We start from the raw sequence: 21,404 nt of genomic DNA, 5'->3' as shown, positions 1-21,404 counted from the left end.
CATTTGGAAAGCCACTTATTAAAGGGGCAATGCGTTCATCTTATTGTTCCAAGCCATAGAACAGAATTTGATTTAAAGCAAATAAACTTTTGCTTATTTTGGTGTGAGCTACTGGCACCAATAATACTATATCATCTTTCTACAGTCTGTATTTGAAGATACTTAAGGCAAAACAGCAACAGCAAAAATGAAAAGTGACATAGCCATGTAATATGCCTTGTTTGATAATAGGTCCTGATTTATTTCCATTTGGAGAAATTTGTGGGATTCTCCCATTGTTGTGGTGACCCAGAGAGGCCTACAAAAAATAAAAACCAAATAGAAAAATCAGAATAGAAAGGGATATCTAACTCACCCCACCTCACCAAAAAGATGAGCAAAAAAGAGGCCATAAATCTCTCTAATGTGGTGTAATACCCTGAATTAAAATATTTGGTATCCGGGACAACTTTAATAATACCTGAATGAATTTGCTAGAGAGTCTAAATTAAAAGTGGAAGGGCTATAGAAAAGGGACAGAACATACCCTCTGAGTACAAAAGGTACCAAGTCAGACTGGGGAAGGCCCCTGTCTGAAACTGGATAGCCACTGCCTGCCCATGTCATTAGAGACAAATGATCCATCTAGCTCACATTTTTTTCGATTGACAAATGATAACACAATTAATAATTTAAAAATTGCCATTGTGAATTCAGCTGTAAAGTTACAGTAGCAGCAGCTGAAGAAAACTGCAGAGTCGTTAAGACACAGATGAAAGCCCAAAATACAGATGTTCAGAATTCTGGATGAATTTTGCAAAGGTCACGTCTTCCCCTGTTTCGAAAGAAACACCCTGCACCAAACACCAGGGCTGGAGCCAGAGTGAACAGTAATGTGTGCGCAGCTTGAGCCAGAGGCATGTACACACTCGTTTTGCTGAAGTCACATGGTGTAAGGCAAGAGGTAGCAAACCACATGGCATTGATGTGAGCCCATTGTATTCCAGTGTTTGCGAAGTAATCATCCCATGTCCTTACAGTGGCATTTTTTGGTGATAAAATACAACTGAAGCACTAGTGTTCTGTTAAGGCATTTTTAGGAGATCCTGTGGCTCATTGCTCAATGTGTCGCCAAGGGATTAGTAATTTGTAGTATCTGAGTTGTCAACTTAATTAGCCTCTCCATGGCCTTGGTACCAGTTTGTCTTCCCAAGGTGAGGACCAACAAAGTTGTCCTGTTATCCACAAAAAGTTCAATATGTGCAAAAAGCTTCCTCTCTTCTAATTGTGCACCTCCTCCTCCCCCTGCCAAATTTGCTCTAGGTTTCCCTGTTAGAATTCCTGCTCCGTGATTGCAGTCATGGGATTGTTGTCTGTCACATGACGGTGTATGTTTTGACTCCACATAGTGGGAAGTGATGGAGACAGGATGTTTGTGTTACTGTGTTCCATGAAGTGGGATTATTGTCCTTTTTTCTCTTTGCTGTCTGATGCTAGAGAGAGAGGGAGCCATCTTGCAGTGCTCCATGTGTGTTTATATGTAAATAAAGATTAGCCAAAATGCTGAGTTGCTGAGGTCTGTTACGCATGGTGTGCAAACTCCTCAGATCCTTAAGTGTGACAGTGTCGGTTGGCATCAGTTGCTGTGATGTTCGGGCTGAAGAAAGCTTATGCAGCTCCCGAATGATTGACCAGGAGGGAGGGAACATGCCAGTCGGGCATGTGTCTCTGCCAGGGTCCTACTCGAGTGTAGGCTGTACTCCTGACATTCCCTCCCCCCAGCTCCCCAGAGCAGGTGGGGTGTGTGGAGAACATACAATGAGAGGGAAATGAAGTCCTATTGCACAAATTTAGTCCTTCTGCTATCAGGAAGGTTTTGTTGATAAATCGCATAGGCACTAATTCAATTTCATTATTTTCTTTTTTCAGTAGAAAAGAGAGCTATAAACAACTAACAGGACTACTAAAAAAATAAAAATGAGAGGAAATCAATTATTAAAACCTCTTTCCCCCTCCCTCCCCCATGGAAAAAGTAATTGGCAGTGGTATAATTTAGAGAGGCCATTTATCATTAATCCCCCACTGCATGTAAACAGGAACCAGTAAACAGGGGCTGAACATGCAGACAGGAGGCTTTCAATACCATTATAGAAAACATTTGCTTAATGGAACCTAATTTTGAGTTGACTATATAGATAGAAACAGTGCTTTTTTTCTTAAAAAAAAATGTTTAGGGGTACTCTCATTTTCTTACTCATGTTGAAATACTGCACCTCTTTTTTCTTTTTTTTAGTTTTATTTATTAACGTTCTTATGTTACATTGGTAAACATCATATTACATCACAAGGCTTATTATAATATAATTTTCAGCATGTATACAAAGTTTATATACCTAGTTTATATACCTAAAGAAAAGAAACAAGGACAAAAAACTATTCCAAAATCATATACGGTATGTACCAGCACTTTGGACTTCCTGTCTATCCCGTTGTATGTTCCTTTTTTTACAAATGAATGTACTCTTCTTATTGTATATTTCTTTACATTTTATCTAATGCATTCCTATATCAATATGTGCCCTTGGTCTTATTTCTCTGCTCAGTCTCTCTCCAACGTCAATCAAACTGCACCTCAATGAGGCCAAACTTAGATTCACAAAATGTTTAGCGGTTTGCCTACCCCTGCGTACCCTCCAGGAAAAAAAGCACTGGATAAAACTGATTTTTTATATATTTTTTAAAAGAAACATGTTCATAACTGCCTTTCATAACCATTGTTCTTACCTTAGGGGAATGGGCTGGTGTTCTGTTTTGCATCTGTTTCTAACCATCACCTTATCTCTAAAGTCTACGGGTCAGATCTAGTGCTATGCATGGTCTGTGCAGATCCAATGACAGAAAATATAATTTGAGGTTTCCTTAGTGTGCTGACATAAGGTTCAAATGACCATGTTTATGTTGATGCAGTTTTGAAAGGAACCTATTGTCACTGGTTGGACCAGATGATCCTTGAGAGCCCTTCCAACTCTTCAATTCTATGATTCTACGTCACAATCCACCAAAGATGCTGTGTGCATGTGTGTGTGTGTGTGTGTGTGTGTGTGTGTGTGGCGAAAAAGAGGGGTGGGGGCTGTTGTTTAAATCTACATACATTACATTAGAAATAAATCAGCAACTCTTGCAGGATTGAAAGACAATGATCCAAAATGCAGATAAATTATGCAACCCACCCTCCAAGCTCTTATGAATAAAAGCTACAGAATTTTAAGACATTTTTTAGCAAGTTGTTTCAGATTTTATAGTACTTAGGGAAAGTATTGTTGGAATATTCTGAAATGCTTTAGATGCTGGAAATCCACCCCCTCCCCCCAAAAACCTGCAACACTTGATTATTATTTTTTTAAAAATAGATTATTCATTTTTAAAATGTTGAATAAACTGTTGCGTCTACTTGAATGTAAGGAAAAGGTAATATGTCACACATTGTTGAATCACCTACATAATAATATTTCACTGCTCAGTGAATTTGTTTTGCCTCAAATCCCTTTAAACTTTGTTCTTGATACAGAGGTGCTAGCAATTTCAAGCAGAAAACTATAAAAATGTGCTCAAGGAATAGCACTATATATATATATATATATATATATATGCTTTCGTAGATTTTCACGGGTAGCCAGAATAAATACTATAAATACTATGTAGGAATTATGTGGTTGGAACCCTTTGTCTTCTTCTTTTCCTTCTTAAAAAGCAGCCAGGGCAACTGGATCAGGGCCATGGTGTGGGCAGGGATGGCCTAAGCCAGTGTTTCCCAACCGGTGTTCCGCGGCACACTACTGTGCCGTGAGACATCGGCTGGTGTGCCGTGGGAGGGAGGCGGGCGAGAGGCGGCGGCGGCGAGGATCCGGCGGGGGTGGGGGGAGCGGGGGCCGTCGCGCGCAACCGAACTCACTTGGCGCGCTGCCGGCTTGTCCTCCTTCAACCCGGGTCGGGCCAGGCCTGCTCACGTCCCCGGATCCCCTAGCAGCAGCCGCACGCTCTCCAAAAGCGCAACGCTGCGCGCAACCGCTCGGCCAGCTGGTGCTCTGCGACTCCGCCCTTTCCCCTCCCAGCGCCGGAGGGTTCGCGCGACCGCAGCTGTTCCCTTTCGCAGCGCGCGGGAAACAATTCCAGGCCGATTGCCTTGTGCCGAAAAGCACCGCCTCTCCTTCCAGCTCAGGCCCGGGCCGCCGGCTCCCCGAATGACGTCACGGGGCGGGGCTTTAATGGTGGTGTGCCGCGAGATTTTTTTCCGGTAAACAGGTGTGCCGTTGCCCAAAAACGTTTGGGAAACACTGGCCTAAGCCTTCATTGCCAGTTCGTGACCTTGCTCCAAAGCTCCCCCCAGCGCTTATTTCCAGAGCTGCCAGCATTAGAAGGGAAAACACAGGGGTACAACAGCAATTAGTTAATAAGAGATCATAAGCAGTGCCAGATTGTAAGGGAGTCTTCTGCCTAGGGTGAAGTCATGTTCTGGCATACAGTTAGGCCCAAAGCAGTTCCCCCACTCAGCAGTTGCTCAGAATCTGCTGAACAGTTTACTGAAGGGCTGTTTATAAGGCTTCTCTGCAGCCCTGGGGGATAATCGCTTCCAGCCCTGAGTTAGACACAGTTAGGGATCCTACCTGCAATGGCTACAACTAGTTGTTTTTTTTTCCACTGTCCCACCAGCCACCACCACTTTGTGGAGATCTTCCCTCCGGGTACTTCCTTGCTGATTCTGCCTGCAGTGATCACATTCTTCACACTGTGAAAAATAGCGCCTGGAATCATAGAATTGTAGACTTGGGAGGGACCACTGGGGTCATCTAGTCCAACCCCTTGCAAAGCAGGAATCTTTTTGCTCAATGTGTGGCTCGAAATGACAGCCCTGAGATTAAGAGCCTCTACTGTCTGAAGCATTAATAAATTCCTGTAGGATCAGTGGGACATAGGCATGGGATGAATAAACCTGGAGAATTGTCTCAGTCACATATTTATGAAGCACTAATATAATATAATATAATATAATATAATATAATATAATATAATATAATATAATATAATATAATATAATATTCCAGGTAGAATATGTAACAACACTTGGTTTCCATGTTACTGTCTCTTTAAATCTGCTTCTTATTTTAAGAGTTGTTGGTTATACAGTCATACCTCGGGTTGAATACGCTTCGAGTTGAGCGCATTCGAGTTGCGCTCCACGGCAACCCGGAAGTAACGGAGCACATTACTTCCGGGTTTCGCCACTTGCGCATGCGCTCAGAATGATGTTATGCGCAGAAGCGGCGAAAAGCAACGCACACGTGCGCAGACGTGCCGTCACTAGTTATGTTTGCTTCTAGATGCGAACGGAGCTCCGGAATGGATCCCATTCATATCTAGAGGTACCAATGTATGCTAGTGATGTGCAGATTCACCTTGCATCTGTAGAGCTGGGATAGCAGTCTAGTTTTCTTGCAGTTCTGTTGGCTGTGTTTCTTTCAGGATAGACTTGTTATTTTAGTCCAAATTAAATCAGTTTATTTGACGCTTTCTTTTTTCCCTATTGACTATACTAGGGAATCTAACAATGGCTATCAGCTGCTTCCCCCTTTCACACAATGCATATGTATCCTGTACTTTGTTATAAAATACTACAGTTGGATGCATTGTTTCTGAAACCAGCTTCACACTGGTTGGAGTCCTAAAGCGTTTCCTACTTTGTGTCTCGCCAAGGTGTGAACCCTTTTACATAAAGACATCCTGCCTGTCAGCCCCCTAGTGTGCCCACAAACAAACAAATCATGACATTAATGAAGTTGCAAACAAGTAGGGGAAAGCTGTGAAACACAGCTGAGAAAACCCAACATCCCTGCTTTTGAAGGCAGTAATGCGAGCATTCTCTGGATGGGGAAGGTGGTTGAAATACCACACCCAGAGGCAGGAGGGAAGAAAATGTTAATAAGAATATCTCAGCAAGAATTCAGCTGAATGAAATTGCATGTACCTAAAAAACAACAACAACTGAACAGGAAGCTGGAGCTTTGAACAAGCAAACTAAAACCAGGAGAGAGATTCATCCTTTGCAAATGAATTTAAAACTGCAACGTGCAAAAAAACACAAAAACGGGAAGAGCAGAGAGCCTCTTAAGAAAAATGTGCATAAGCCTAATAAAAAGTATTGGTTTCTCTATGTTATGAAATGGAAAGTGATTGGTAAGGACCTCAGTAGTCTAACACTCTTCCAAATAACCTACTTTCCCATGGCAGAGGAGTTCTGATTCTGTGTGCTATGTGTGAACAGGCACAAGAGCAGATTAGGTAAGGAGGTGATATACCAGTGTCCATGTGTGAGCAGTGGAGAAGTCATGAGGTGGAGTGAGGGGGATCCTATTCAGCTTCACAGCATCCATGAATAAACATGCTACCCTTTTATAAATCCAGTTTACAAGGTGCTGCCTAGAAATGCAAGCAGGGGTAAGGAAAACATCATCATTTGGGGTAGTTGCTGTCCATGAGCTTTTATTTTGCTATCTCTGGTTTGGATAAATGTTGATGAAGGAAAGTATGTTCCTTTATGGGAACCTGCAATACTTCTCTCTATAGAGGCCCTGTACAAAAAAAGTGCTAAATAAAATTGCTTGCACAACTGATGGCATTAATTAATTGCTGCTGCAGTTGCACAGAGAAATGTCAGCTACAACAGAGCTGAGAATAAAAGTCAGAGTAGAAGATATAAATAAAACTGCAAAGAAGGCTAAATCTGGTGCCTAAAGTGTTGTACACGCATTTCGTCAGCATGAGGGAGATCAAAGGGAAACCCCTTACAGTATCTCAGTATAGACTTTAAATTCATGGGGATTACAGTTACTCAGTGGCTGAAATGACCTCACTTTATGACCTTTCCCAGGAGAAAACAGCACATCTGCCTGCGTGCCATGGAGGGAATAGGATTTCTTGGAAAAGCAGTATTGCTTGCCTGTTCTCAGCTCATATTTCCCTGCTGTTGCAAAGGGCAAGATAGTTGCCATCGAAAGCGTCTTGTGTTTCCATATATACATTGAGTAGAAGCTCTTATCGTTGAAGCACCTTAGCTTCCTACCTACTATCAGGTATGTTACGGATGGATCAGGTCTCAGTATCACAAACGAGCTCCTGTGCTATGTGCGGCCAAATTTAGACAGGATTTTGAATGGAAGTCCTCATATACTCATATACATATGAAACTAACGGGGACATAATGGTCCTTGGTTTCATTATTGGTACATCTCTTGTGTTGGGTTTTTTTCATGTACTATAGTCTTCTGTTCTTATGTTTGCAGCCAATACAAACAATAGAAATCTGTTGTCTTCATTCCCCTTCCCCTCTTCAGAGCAGGGAGTTGAAGCAGGATGCACAATCACTCACACGTCTTTACTGTGTTTCTCTGTTAAAGGACCCCTGACCATCAGGTCCAGTCGTGGCCGACTCTGGGGTTGCGGCGCTCATCTCGCTTTATTGGCCAAGGGAGCCGGCGTACAGCTTCCGGGTCATGTGGCCAGCATGACAAAGCCGCTTCTGGCGAACCAGAGCAGCGCACGGAAATGCCGTTTACCATCCCGCTGGAGCGGTACCTATTTATCTACTTGCACTGGCATGCTTTTGAACTGCTAGGTTGGCAGGAGGTGTTTCAATGTTAGGCTATTCTTTTTTGGGCAAGGCTGTGTTTTATCTATTCAGATGCAACAGTGCATCCGCTTCCCTGCTTCTTATTGACCCTTTCTCGCTGGCTATAGTTTTGCTGTAGTGTATGAGGTACAGTACTTCCTAATAGAATGGAGCAGGGACTGCCAGACCTTCAAAATCTGTCAAAGGAAGCGTGCAAAGGCCTCCGATATTTATTCCGCTGCTCCTTTGCTCAGCAGGAGAACGTATATATGAACCATGAAGAATAACTCTGAAAGAAATGGAGGCCAGAAGAGGGTGAAAATGCTCAGGGACCTCTATAGAATTTATCTTTGTGAATTGTAGTTTTATTAACACTCTGTCCACAAGGACTTCTTTCCTTTTGTGCTAATATCACAGCTGTGTCACCTTCCCATAGTTAGTTAAATCTTACTCTTTCTGAGGCACACACAGCACAATGATCATCCTGAATTAAACAACTGGGAAATTACTTCAGTCTGCTTCTCCCCTGTTCTGTGGCTGATTTTTCCCTTCTCTTCATTGTCCCAATTTATATAGCAGTACTGTTGCGTGTGTTGTTTTTTTTAATTACAGATGACTTTTCATTCACTTGAGGAGTTTGCTGTTCATACCCTTTTGCTTATGGACTTTAAGATCAACTTTGATTTTTAATCGCTCATTTTATGAGTGCTGCTTCAGAGGAACAAAAGATGCATGGCAACCATAGACTGTTACAAGGATTGCACAGCTTGCAACATGTATTTTGTGTGCTGAATTGAAGCCACTCTCTAGCAACACGTTTCCCTAGTGAATAGTGACACTGTCATCCTAATTATACTTATAAGGATACTTATGGACAAAAAGAAGTTTTGAATTTCTTTTGAGCCCAAGTAGTGTAATACACTATTTATAAAGTGATTTTGGTTCTGCAATGAGTGAATTCTAGATGATGGCCAAAGTAATCAGAGACTTCACATGAACAAAGGGAGAGTTAATAAGGTAGTTGAGCTTCTTCAGGAACAAAAGCAGTACCATTGTACTGCTTTAATACTCTTCATCCAAGTGATGATATCCTAGAACTGTCCTGAACTCTACTTTCTACAGTCTTTCATAAAGTCTCTGGAGTTGTTCCCATCTACTTCAGACGTAACACTTTTTAAAGTGCAAAATTGCATATACTTACCCCCAGCTTCATCTGAATGTCCCTTTCAAGAGTCTTATAGGCCAATTCTGATCTGGAAAGTTTTGCTAATTTCCAGAACTAAATGGAGGTGAATTCATTCTCTGAAAGTGGTAGGTGAAAGTCACCTTGTGGGGAGTTTTCTGCATCACCAATGTGTCACGTTTGTGAGTTTAGCACATAAGCCTCTGTCAGAATTGAAACAGAAGCTAAAGGCTATCGTTGAGTTCCATGCTGTCCCGCTCTTCATCCCCTCTGGACTTTTGCAGGTCTGGGTCATTTAGCAATTCATATTATTTAAATGGGCAGTTCAGGCCTGCTAGATATTTTTCATCTGGATGTTAGGGTGGGAACTGAAATGTGGTGGGCTAGGAAGAAGAAATGCTTTGGGTACAGCCAAAGAGAGAGAAAGAGAGAGAGAGAAGTTTTTTTAGGAGCTATCAAGAAAGGTCTTGGGCTAGGGGGAGTTGGGCTGTTTCTTCAAAAGCTACACCTTTGTTTTGGGGGGCTAATGGTTTCATAAAGTACCGCTGCCTGAGAATATACTCTCCGGTACTCTCTTGGCGCTGTGGGTTAAACCACAGAGCCTAGGACTTGCTGATCAGAAGGTCGGTGGTTCGAATTCCCGCGACAGGGTGAGCTCCCGTTGCTCGGTCCCTGCTCCTGCCAACCTAGCAGTTCGAAAGCATGTCAAAGTGCAAGTAGATAAATAGGTACCGCTCTGGCGGGAAGGTAAACGCCGTTTCCGTGCGCTACTCTGGTTCGCCAGAAGCGGCTTAGTCATTCTGGCCCCATGACCCGGAAGCTGTACGCCGGCTCCCTCGGCCAATAAAGCAAGAGTCGGTCATGACTGGATCTAATGGTCAGGGGTCCCTTTACCTTACTCTCTTGTCACATGGAGACTGATCCTGTAAAGCTGCCCCATTACTTCTTATTACTCGGGGATTAGGAAGTGCGAAACACTGCTTAGGGTTTGTTAAGCCAAACCTGTGGCTTGTGCAAATACTGTAGAAGCAACGGTGATTCATGGAGTTAATCCTTCCTCTGCAAAGAACTATGAAAACTGTTGTCGATTAATCTCCTCTTAGTTCCTATTTCTTCAATATGTATTGTAAATATCAAGTTTTTCCTAAGGTTTTCCATAGTTCTGGCTACATCATAAGTAGAGGATTGCCCCAGGGGACATCTCATTTCTATTTATACAAACTCTCTAGCCACATTCAGCAGCCAGCACAGTATCAGAAAGGTATTTGCTGCTGCTTTTCTTTTTTTTAACTGCAGTTTACTTGCTGAAAATAAAAGCTTACCCTATGGTTGGGCTCCTAATAAATGCTGACATCTAGTTTTCCTGCGCTTGCTGCTAGAGAATGCTTTGTTTAGCTCATGGGAGTTCACAGGCAATGAAGGCAGGCAAGCATCCATTGAAAAGTACGTATCAGGTGTACTCATAGAAGCCTCAAAACAGTTTCCTCCTCAAAGGATTGTTTTTGGAGTATTTGCCCTATATATTTCTTGAGACACAAGAAGGATATAAAGTCATTCATCTTTGGGTATATTTGTAAAGACCCTTATTTTCTGCATACCCCAATTACATCAAGACATTTTCTGCAGGGCAATGGAAAAACTAGCTAACTCTTCTCTCGCACTGTACTAGAATCTCTGATCTGTTGCTTATCTTATCAGATAAGAAATCCATATTTACAGCAGGGGTGAGCCGAATTTGGCCTGCCAAGCATCCCCATTTGGCCCATGAAGCCATTTCAGCCAAGCCACACTCACCTGCCCTACAGGTGTGGCTGGTAAAAACCTGGCTCAGCCAATCATCTGATCAGTGGGGCTTGCGAAACCTCTTTCAGAGCGATATGTAAAAGTGCAGGAGGGAAGTCACCCAATGCCGTTTTGGCACCAGGTGATTGATAGCTGGGCACCTCCAACTTGGCCTGCAAAGGGTGAGTTACTATATGGCCCATAGTGCAAAAAAGTTTCCTGTCCTCATTTGCAGCTCCCCACCAATGACTTTCTCTTTCCTTAAACTTCTTGCTCTGTGCATGCTCACATCCCCTCTTTCCTTTCCCCTTATTCCTTTTCTCTTTACCCTGGACCTTCTTTGTTCTATTTATCTAGCAAGCCAATTCCCTAGCCTTCCTATTTATTGCTCCTTAAATCCACAATTGGCTGCTACCAGTTACTGTCCTGATTTCTGCTACTCCTTCATTAAGCCCCATCAGTTTTATCTGGTATGTGTTGTTTGGATTCTCATGCCATGACCCTAGTGCTCTGAATAACACATGGTACTCTTCTGGCATCAGATACCTTTTAATGATGACAATGGCATTTGTAAAGTAAAGCAAGCACTCCGTTAATTTTTATAAGGATTCTGTTATTCAGATTAACATATCACATTTGGGATTTACAATACCAGGAGTTATATTTGACTGCCTCCCAGCTGTATTTGTCCTGCTTTTATTCAAAACTGGGACAAAGCAAATTTGTGAAGCCTTTAGTAACTCTTGCAAAAATTTCTTCCTCTTCAAGCCAAATGTTCTTTTGTCCCAGAATTCCATATTTCTATTCAATAAATCCAGTATATAGGGCTAGTTAAGTTGATTGTAAACTGCATTTACAAACTCTGAATTATTCAAATGACAGTGTACGTTAGTTTCACATTATTCCTCTACTTGGTTTAATCTATGCTGCCTCCCACTCAGGAAAAAAAAGCTTTTTGAGAAAGTAACGTATTTGTAGTTGATTAGTCATCTGCCTTTTAAATTTAATCAAATAGATTTGAATGCATCAATAAAGTCTCAATAGGGGTGTCTTTCTGAGATCCTGGGAGAAATATAAGTGAATGGACAAGTTGATAAAAGTTACTACTCGCTGTTAGAATGGAAATACATCTTATTTTGAATCACTTTGACAGTAACACATTGGAACCAAAACAGACAGAACTGCCAACAAATGTGACCTTAATGAAATTAACTTTTCCCTTATTGGCTGATATTGTTCCCTGTCAATGAGAGGCAGGGGGGTCGGGGAGGGTGGACATGATGTCCTGACATCACATGATGTTCTGATGTGGGGAGGGGGCTCCTCTGGCCAGTGGTAGAGCTTCATGCTCTGGCACCAGGGGGCGGAGAGCAGGTGGGGGTGTGGCGTGGTGTGTGTCCCGGGGGTGTGGCGGATGTCCCGGGGCCATGGCACGCCACCCGCAGGGACATGGTGCATGTCCTGGGGGTGTGGTGCACCGCCTGCGGGGGCATGGCACCCAGCGTGGGCAGGCGGTGCAGCCGCAATGGCACCCTACTGGGATCATGCTGCCAGGGGCGGTGCGCTCCCCCCGCTCCCCTCTTCCTCCTCTAGTGCCCCTCAAAAAAAGACTGGGGGCCCCCACAGTGCCTCAGCCCCCATGAGCCGGTGCCCTTGCTGCCAATTAATCAACCAAAGCATTGGTTGATTAATCTACCAATTCAACATTTAAAGTTTGATGGTTTGCTGCTATGTTTGAGCCAGGGAGAAAATTATTACATCTTCTAAGGGTTTCTCAACTTCTGATCTATTTTGCAGTTGTATTGCGTCTTTCATGGGGTTGGTCTGAGTTGAAATGTGGGTGAATACCAGGAAAGCACAGCTGTGCAGCTGCACAGAAGAATGGGGAAGGAATAGGGACATTTTAAAAAGCACTAGGAAACAAGCTGAAATGGTTCCTTTCAATGGCTTTCTCCTGGCAATCCCTCTTCCCTATTTCACTCCTTCCTCCTGTATTGACAGGACCACAGGCCATAATACCAAGGTAGGCATGTGGTTTAGGTGTACTGAGAAAAGTATGAGAAGGTGCTCTCTAGAAGTGTATTTGTGGTGTCAGAAATTTGCCCCATTAAAAGTGCAGACATGATCAACCTATGACAGTGGCCAAACTTGGCCTTCCAGTTGTTTTGGGACTACGGTTCCCATCATCCCTGACCACTGGTTCTGTTAGCTAGGGATGGTAGGAGTTGTAGTCCCAAAACAGCTAGAGGGCCAAGTTTGGCCATCACTGACCTAGGGTTATAGGTCACTTGTGTAGTATTCAATCCCCAGTATTGTGTAGGTTCAATCCCCAGCAGCTCCATGTGGAGCTGGGAATGTGCTCTACCTGAAACCCTGGAAAGCCACTGCCAGTAGTATGGTAAGCCATCAATTTACCTTTGGGTTGCATTCTTGGGGTTGTGCCTAATGCCAGCTGTGTATAGTCAAAACACATTGGGTGCAATGGCAGGTAGGGTTGCCAAAGTCTCCCCCCCCCGACATCCTCCCCTCCTCCTTCTCTCCCTCCCTCCCTCCCTCCCTCCCTCCCTCCCTCCCTTCCTTCCTTCCTTCCTTCCTTTCTTCCTTCCTTTCTTTCTTTCTTTTCTCTTCTTTGCCAACTGTGTAAAGTAGACTGTTCACAACTTAAATGTTCATAAGTTGTGGGCTTATTGTATGGACAATGAGCTAGATGGAGTAATGATCTGACTTGGTATAAGGCAGCTTTCTAAGTTTTTGTTTGCCACTGAAATTTTGTTTTTAAATTTGGCAGTTCATAACATGGAGAAACCAGGATAAAGCGGAGGAAGCGATAAATGAATGCTATGAATAAGGGGAGATGTAGATAAGTGGTGGGGCTGCCATACGTCTGGGATTTCGAAGGCGGAATTTACGTCCAGGGGGAATTTCCGCTTTGTCCTGGATCTTAGGCAAGTCAAATGAAAAATTGTGAGCTTTTTGGTGCTTTTGTGGGGGGGAGGAATCTCAAGAACTTTGGGGGTTGTCTAAAAAAAGCTCAGCATTTTCGGGGGGTCCTGGTTTTTACTTTTTGAAATATGGCAGCCCTATAAGTGGGGGTTTGAACAAATATTTGAACGGAACAAGTCAGCAACTTGGTGAAGTGCTGTGAAAAGGAGCAAAAATATAAAAGGAGAGAGAAACAGAATCAGAAGAAGAATACCGTGAGCCCAGAAGTACAATGGGTGTTTTCTGAAACTCTCTTGAAATGTGCTGACCTAGATATTCCTCTAGGAAGTTTAGGAAATTGTTGGCCTTTTTCATTTTTTGCCATGACCAATATACATCAGCTTATCTTTTTCTCCTTCTGGATCAAAGGAGCACTGTCCTATCTGATCACATCCAACACAGTTCTCTAAAACTTGCAAGTTTACCTTTTTCTCCCACACTGTTTCTAGCTAAAGACCTTGCCTCAATTTGACCCTTCGTGCCACTTCTGAGTTCCTAAAACGGCATTTTCGTACACATTAAAATTAAGGATTAAGGATTTTCGTACACATTAAAATGAATTAAAATGAAGTCTCTTAGATGTAGTTTGCAGAATAGTACTAGCAAGGACGTTTATATAGGGCGCTTGTTTTTATGAGGCAGATCAGATGTGAATTTGTTTTTGCCTAATATGAGGACTAGAGAGCAGGGAGATCAGAAGCAAAAGGGGAAAGGGTTTAATTATGCCACTAATTCTTATGTAGAAGTCCACGGACACCTCTGTCTCTTGTGTTGCCCAAAGCCTCACAGTCAAGGAGAAGGTTTGCACAGGGTATATGAATGTAAGGTGTCTGAATTTCTCAGACCTAGACCCTATGGGTTAGCTTAGCCCTTGCAGCCTTGAAATGTCCAGACCTTTGGGGCTTCTTGCACAGTTCCAGGACTTGGATGAAAAATAGCTCATGTTGTCCCATATTTCTATGTCAAAACCTCCCAGAAGTGTTTGATAATGAAAATGAAGCCAACACTACAGTTTTCCCCCAGCTGTAATCATTCAGGGGGAAGTAAAGTTTCATTTGCTGAGATTTCTTCTTCTGCACAACTGTTCAGGGTGAGGAGCACTGCTCTCCTTATACATTTATTAAAATATCTCTCTCATCCTTCCATTAATTTTAGATCTAAAGCTGATTATATACATTCAGCTAATTCAGTGTAAAACAAAACTTATCATTATCACAGAAGATAAACTGTAATCCTACAGCCATTTACCTGGGAGTAAGCCCCATTGAATACAGTACACACAGGTACATATAGGATTGTTCTGTAAGATTAGCAATCATTAAGAGCCATTGAAAGCTGGCAGGGGAGGGTTGATTTCATCTGGCACCAAATATATGTTGAAAGAAGGTGTCAGTTGAACATGTTTGGGGGGACATACCACATTTGGGGTGCCACAACAGTAAAGGCACTGTCTCTGCTAGCCAACAAATTAATTACAGAAGGTTGAGGTACCCTGAGCTCATCATTTTATTTCATCGGTAGGCTTGCACGGATGTTCTCCAGAATAAATGACTGACCTTAGTGGATGGCTTCCAGAGTAAAATGAGTCTTTGTAATTAGTTGTTTTTGTTTAAAAAAACAAAAACATCTATCTGCATAACCAGTCTGCATCAATAAATCGAACAAATTAAATTTAAGAACATAATCAAGAAATATTCAATATGATATATCACATAATAATTTGTGTATTAAAGTGTTAACATTACAGGGCATGCAGCCAATGGACCTCAGATCAATATTCCAGAGCATTGCTGGACAATATCAGTAATGAAAAGAGAGGCTCCCTGTTGTTAAATAAATGTGGGAAGAAGAGAAAGGGGTGGATTAATATCTAAAGGCTTCCTCTTAAGAAGAGGCATCCCATTCTGCAGTGGGCTCCCAGCTATTTCATAACATGCAGCAAATTGTCTCTTTTCTTAGCATGCCTAGTTTGCTTCCAAAAAATTGATGCCATCACAGCCTACATTCTTTTCCTGTTTTCCTTGACATTGCTGCTCACTTTGTCTTTTTAAGCACTCCCCAATGTCACGATGGTCACCTCACCATTGTAATGTCACCTCCCTAGGCTTCCTTTGGCATCCTTGTGCCATTTTTCTGACACTACTTAAAAAAAAAACATGGTTTTGTTTATGCTCATCTTTGCACTGCAGCCTGGCCCCTGCAGATTTGCAGAGATGTAGTTGTTCAGTTCTCTAAAAACAACACTGTGTGATTTGCATAAAACTTTCATTACCTCCGGGATTTTTTTCAAAACAAGACAAAACAAAAACAAAACCCTGTCAGCGCAGGATGGCTCACTAGTCTTGGATTAACATTTTATGAGATTGTTCATTCTCCCCTGTTCATCATGAACAAAGAGAGTAGTTAATCAAAACAAATAAAACTTGTGACAAAAGGCAGAACAAGTTCACTAGCTATTTTCCACCCAACCTGAGCAAAATGTTATTTCTAGTTCCTATATTTCCTATTGTTTGGTGGGTATGGGATTTGCTGGCATGCTGGCTGTAGCTTTATTTACTTCTAGAATGGTTTGGGGAAAGAGTTTAGTGCATCTTGGAAAGTAATGTTGCTGCCGTTTGGTTTGATCAGTAAAGAATCTTTCAGAGCAGGCTTGCTTGAGGAAAGTTGTATCAGCTGTAACTAAGAGAAGGGAAGTTCCCACTTGGTCTTTCTCTTTGGGTGCACTAGAATTAGCACCACAGATGAGTACATACAAACATGTGCCATTGGAATGGGTCATCACCACAATTTATTGAGGAAAACCCAGTGCTTCTTTCTGGGGGTACACATACCCCTAAACATTTTGTGAATCTAACAGAAGAAGAACCTATTTTTAAAAATAAAAAAATAGTTTCTTCTCTAGCACGGTGAATCGTCAATTCCATTGCTACCCCCGATGGCAGCCTCATTTCCTGTCATGGTGTTTCCTGAGTCTCAGGCGGAAGCGAGCGTTTAATGTGTGAAGTAGGAGTTGAAATCTAGCACGGTGATTGTTCAGTTTCGTTGTTACCACCTCCGATGGCAGCTTCATTTACTTTCCCGGTGATTTTCTTGAGTCAAAATGAGAGTACCCCTAAACAGTTTTTTAGGAAAAAAGCACTGGAAAAGAACAACTTTTTTTTTGTACTGGAGTCCAGCCTTAGCCTGTAGGATTATATGTGATCAAGGGGTAGTTTTACATTCTATTTATTTATTTGTTACATTTATATCACACCATATCTTTGAGGATCTCAGGGTTCTGTATATGATCTACCCAGGCATAGCCAAACTTGGCCCTCCGGGTGTTTGGGGACTACAATTCCCATCATCCCTGACCACTGGTCCTGTTAGCTAGGGATGATGGGAGTTGTAGACCCAAAACATCTGGAGGGCCAAGTTTGGCTATGCCTGACCTATACACTCTCTCCCCCCCCCTCTCTCCCTCCCTCCCTCCCTCCCTCTCTCTCTCTCTCTCTCACACACACACACACACTTAATTTTCATAACACCTTGTAAAACTGGATAGTGAGATTCATGGGTAAACTGGGTCTACTTGGTCCTAGTCAAACATTCTAGTCCCTAGACCAGGGTTTCCCAAACTTGGGTCCCCAGCTGTTTTTGGACTACCATTCCCATCCTCCCTGACCACTGGTCCTGTTAGCTAGGGATGATGGGAGTTGTAGTCCCAAAACATCTGGAGGGCCAAGTTTGGCTATGCCTGACCTATACACTCTCTCCCCCCCTCTCTCTCCCTCCCTCTCTCTCTCTCTCTCACACACACACACTTAATTTTCATAACACCTTGTAAAACTGGATAGTGAGATTCATGGGTAAACTGGGTCTACTTGGTCCTAGTCAAACATTCTAGTCCCTAGACCAGGGTTTCCCAAACTTGGGTCCCCAGCTGTTTTTGGACTACCATTCCCATCACCCCTGACCACTGGTCTGGCTAGCTGGGGAATGATGGGAGTTGTAGTCCAAAAACTGCTGGGGAAACCCTTCCCTGGTCTATGCTGACTCTCAGTCATGTAATAATAATATATTCAAACTTTCTTTTACACACTTGTGCAAGATTTACTGCACGAGGAAAGAGTTATGGAAGAAAATTTCTAGTACCTTGATATCAGTATTAAGCACTGGCTTACAATATTGAAGATCTCCGTGAGACTGTGGAGAGTGCATATTCTAGATTGATAGAGAAGTATAAAGAACAGTCATAAAAAGAGGCTGTGTCCTCTTCAGAGTTCATCTACTGCACATTTTATTTTATTTTTTGAGTACCGCTTAGAAACGGTATAAAAACTGGAGACTTTTTCTGTCATATGAAGGGTTATTCTTGATTTGAGAAATTGTGCTGATTTATTGGTTTACTGCAAAATTGGTAGAGTTGGCTGAAACCTAACAGAGATGTTGGTCCTGAGCCTATTGCTTCTTTCAAAGCTTTTAGTTATGTTTCCAGACATGGTGCTAAGACCACAAACCCTTGCAATCTCATGTGCTGCCTCTTCAATTAATCACTTGTTACACAGTGTCCTGTCTGGCTGGAGGCCAGGGTGTTTATGGGAAATCTCTCTCTCTCTTCTACTGATATCGATAATAGATAAGGATGCCACCAGGAGAGGTGAGAAATGGTAACAGCAGAACTGACTGACAGAACTGTCATCCCCTATTGCTAAATCTATTCATAGAACAGACAATATAAATCAAGCGCCAACTACGGTACTCTTTTCCACCAAGTAAGAGATGTGTTTAATATCTGTCATTTTCAGTAAAGGTGGGGGTAGATGGGGGAGAGAAGAGAAGATTGTAAGTAAATTTGATGTATGTATGTTTCCTCCTATGAATGCGTCGAAAAAATCCACGTGTGAAACAGCTGTAAAATGATTAAGAAAGAATGTGCAGATATTGCAAGAGTTTGGCTTGGTCAGGTTTGAGAGAAAGAGAGTCTGAAAGACAATATTCAAAGAATATTTTACCCCTCCTTTCCTCCAACCTGGAGGCAGCTTACTAAGGGCAGCTTAAAGGGCCCCTGACAATTAAGTCCAGTCGTGAACGACTCTGGAGTTGCTGCGCTCATCTCGCTTTATAGGCCGAGGGAGCCGGTGTTTGTAAGTAAAACAACCTTGCAGTAATAAAATCACAATAAAATACAGTAAAATCAGCAGTGATAAGAATCTGTAGGACCTCACACAGAAGTCAATTTCCTATATGATCCAAGTGCCTAAACAAAAATGTATTCATTCTTTGTTTGGATACTTCTACTATGGAGACAGCCTGAATACCACCTAGGGGAGTGCATGTTAGTTTCCCATAAATCCATCAGATGTGATAACAGGTAGAGCTATTTAAATAAAATACTATTTTGTGAGATAGCGGCAAGAAGTGGAATATTTAGGCAGGAAATCAGAAGAGTTTAAGCAATTAAGAGTGCAAAACGTTCTGAAATAAGCATATGAACAAAGAACTTCACTGTTCTTTGAATGCAGAAGTGGATAAACTAATGAATGGATAAGCTATGATTGTTTATAGTCTTATGCGTAATTTGTGCTTTAAAGGGGCTTTGTTGGTTTGTGTTATTTTTCTTCTGCAGCAACTGCACTTTTTAGTCTTGTCAGGCACCTAGCAGTAGAAAGAAGCTGGTCATATTCTTTAGCTAATTGCTGGTGTCTATGCAAACTTCCATTATAAAGTCGATGCCCGAAAGGCTATGTTGCTTTGAATACCTGCCCTTAATTTCTGCATTCCTACAGCACCTCACTAAGTTCCATTGCAGCAATCTGGTCAGGGCTAAGTAATATACCTGAAGGAGTGTCTCCACCTCTATCATTCAGCTCAGACACTGAGGTCCACTTCTGAGGGTCTTCTGGCGGTTCCCTCACTGTGAGAAGTAAAGTTACAGGGAACAGGCAGAGGGCCTTCTCGGCAGTGGCACCCTCCCTGTAGAACACCCTCCCATAAGATGTCAGGGAGATAAAGAATTACACAACTTTTAGAAAACATCTGAAGGCAGCCCTGTATTGGGAAGTTTTTAATGCTTGATGTTTTACTATGTTTTTATATATGCTGTAAATTGCACAGTGTGGCTGGGGAAACCCAGCCAGATGGGCAGTGTATAAACAGTATAAGGACGGGGTATAAATAATCAATGATGATAGCTGCTACAGTCTTGTCCTGGGCAACTCATGACTGCTGTACAATTTTTTATTTTGTTTAGACTGTTCTGATTATGGATATTCTGGGGCATACCTGGTATGCCCCTTGTCTCTCTACAAGCCATTGATATATTTTATATTATTAACACCCCTCTGGAGAGTTTGGGATTTCTTGGCACACTGATGCGTAAGAAGGTGCTTATTCTCATGTCTGTTAGTCTTATAGTCCAGGTTTTGTGTGTGTTTCATGTTTGCAGCAATCACGCGCAAAGCCTGCTGTGCTTCTGTGAAGGGAGAATTGCCTGCACTTTCAATGAGAGTGAATCCTGAAAGAAAAGAGATCCCTGCAGAAAATTAAAACCCTCCTTTACTTGAAATGATAACCAGAAAAAGTCCTTTCCATCCTCTTCCTAAAATAATAAATAGCACACACCAGCAATAACCCTCTAAAACACAAAACAACCAGACAGATATTGGACATCATTTGGCACCAACCATCAATTTTTAAAGCCTTTCTCAATAAGCACAGTTACTGTATTTGAAGAAAATAATCTTTTGTGATATTTTCCATTGCACCTTCTTTCAACTACTAGCATAATCCTTCTAGTCTGCCTTTTGGGTAGCATTGCCAACCATCTATTATTGCATACTAGTCTGACCAGTGAAAAGCATGTGCTATCAGGAAACTACTATCTGAAAGCCAATGAACCCTAGGGGCAGTCCAACTGTTTTGTTCATTTATCCCTTCCTTTTCTTTGAACAGAAACCAGAGTAGCTTGCAACTGAAAAGCAAATAAAATGCATACCCTCCAATATTTCTCCAATGAAAACAGGGACATCCTATTCCATAATGATAATTTTACTATTTATATCCCACACATCTTACTGGGTTGCCCCAGCCACTCTGGGCAACTTCCAACATATACAATAACATAATAAAACTTTAAACATTTAAAAAAACTTACCTATACAGGATTTGCCTTCAGATGGCTTGTGGGTCAGATAACTCCATACCCTCCAGCATTTCTCCAATGAAAATAAGGACATCCCTAGGAAAATCAGGATATTCTGGGATCAAATCCAGAAACTGGGATTGCTTCTCTAAATCAGGGACGTCCCTGGAAAATAGGGATACTTGGAGGGACTGAGAATGGCAGTAAAATCATACCTGCAAATAATGATAAAACAAAATAGCTGCAGAAATAAACAATCTCGTAATATAAACAATGCAACAACAAATCACAAGGGGGGGGGGGACAACAACCAACATAAAAGTAGCAGCAGAAAATAAAAACATCTCCAAGAAATCTCAACCCTAAAAGTGTTCAGTATTGCAGCTAGGTGGGTCTCCCTAAGGAGGGCACTCTACCTGATTGATCCAACACCCAGATCTGCCAAATTTGCTTATTGGCACATGCTAGGCCAGGCATAGGCAAACTCCAGCCCTCCAGAGGTTTGGGACTACAATTCCCATCATCCATAGCTAACAGGACCAGTGGTCAGGGATGATGGGATTGTAGTCCCAAACTCCTGGAGGGCCGGAGTTTGCCTATGCCCGTGCTAGGCTTTTCTAGGGCATGCCAGATTCCATTTGGGTCACCCATGAACTGGGAACTTCTGCCGCATAGTCCACCATAACTTTGGC

General features: G+C 42.3%; 1 protein-coding gene across 1 annotated transcript in view; it reads left to right on the top strand.

Annotated features, from left to right (window-relative positions):
- CTNND2 (catenin delta 2) overlaps nt 1-21,404 on the top strand; it is a 552,484-nt gene that overhangs the window by 154,286 nt on the left and 376,794 nt on the right. The window lies entirely within an intron of this gene.

Source organism: Podarcis bocagei, assembly GCF_964188305.1.
Source record: "Podarcis bocagei genome assembly, chromosome: 8".
NCBI classification, from domain to species: Eukaryota; Metazoa; Chordata; class Lepidosauria; order Squamata; family Lacertidae; genus Podarcis; species Podarcis bocagei.
This window is presented reverse-complemented; position numbering and strand designations above follow the sequence as displayed.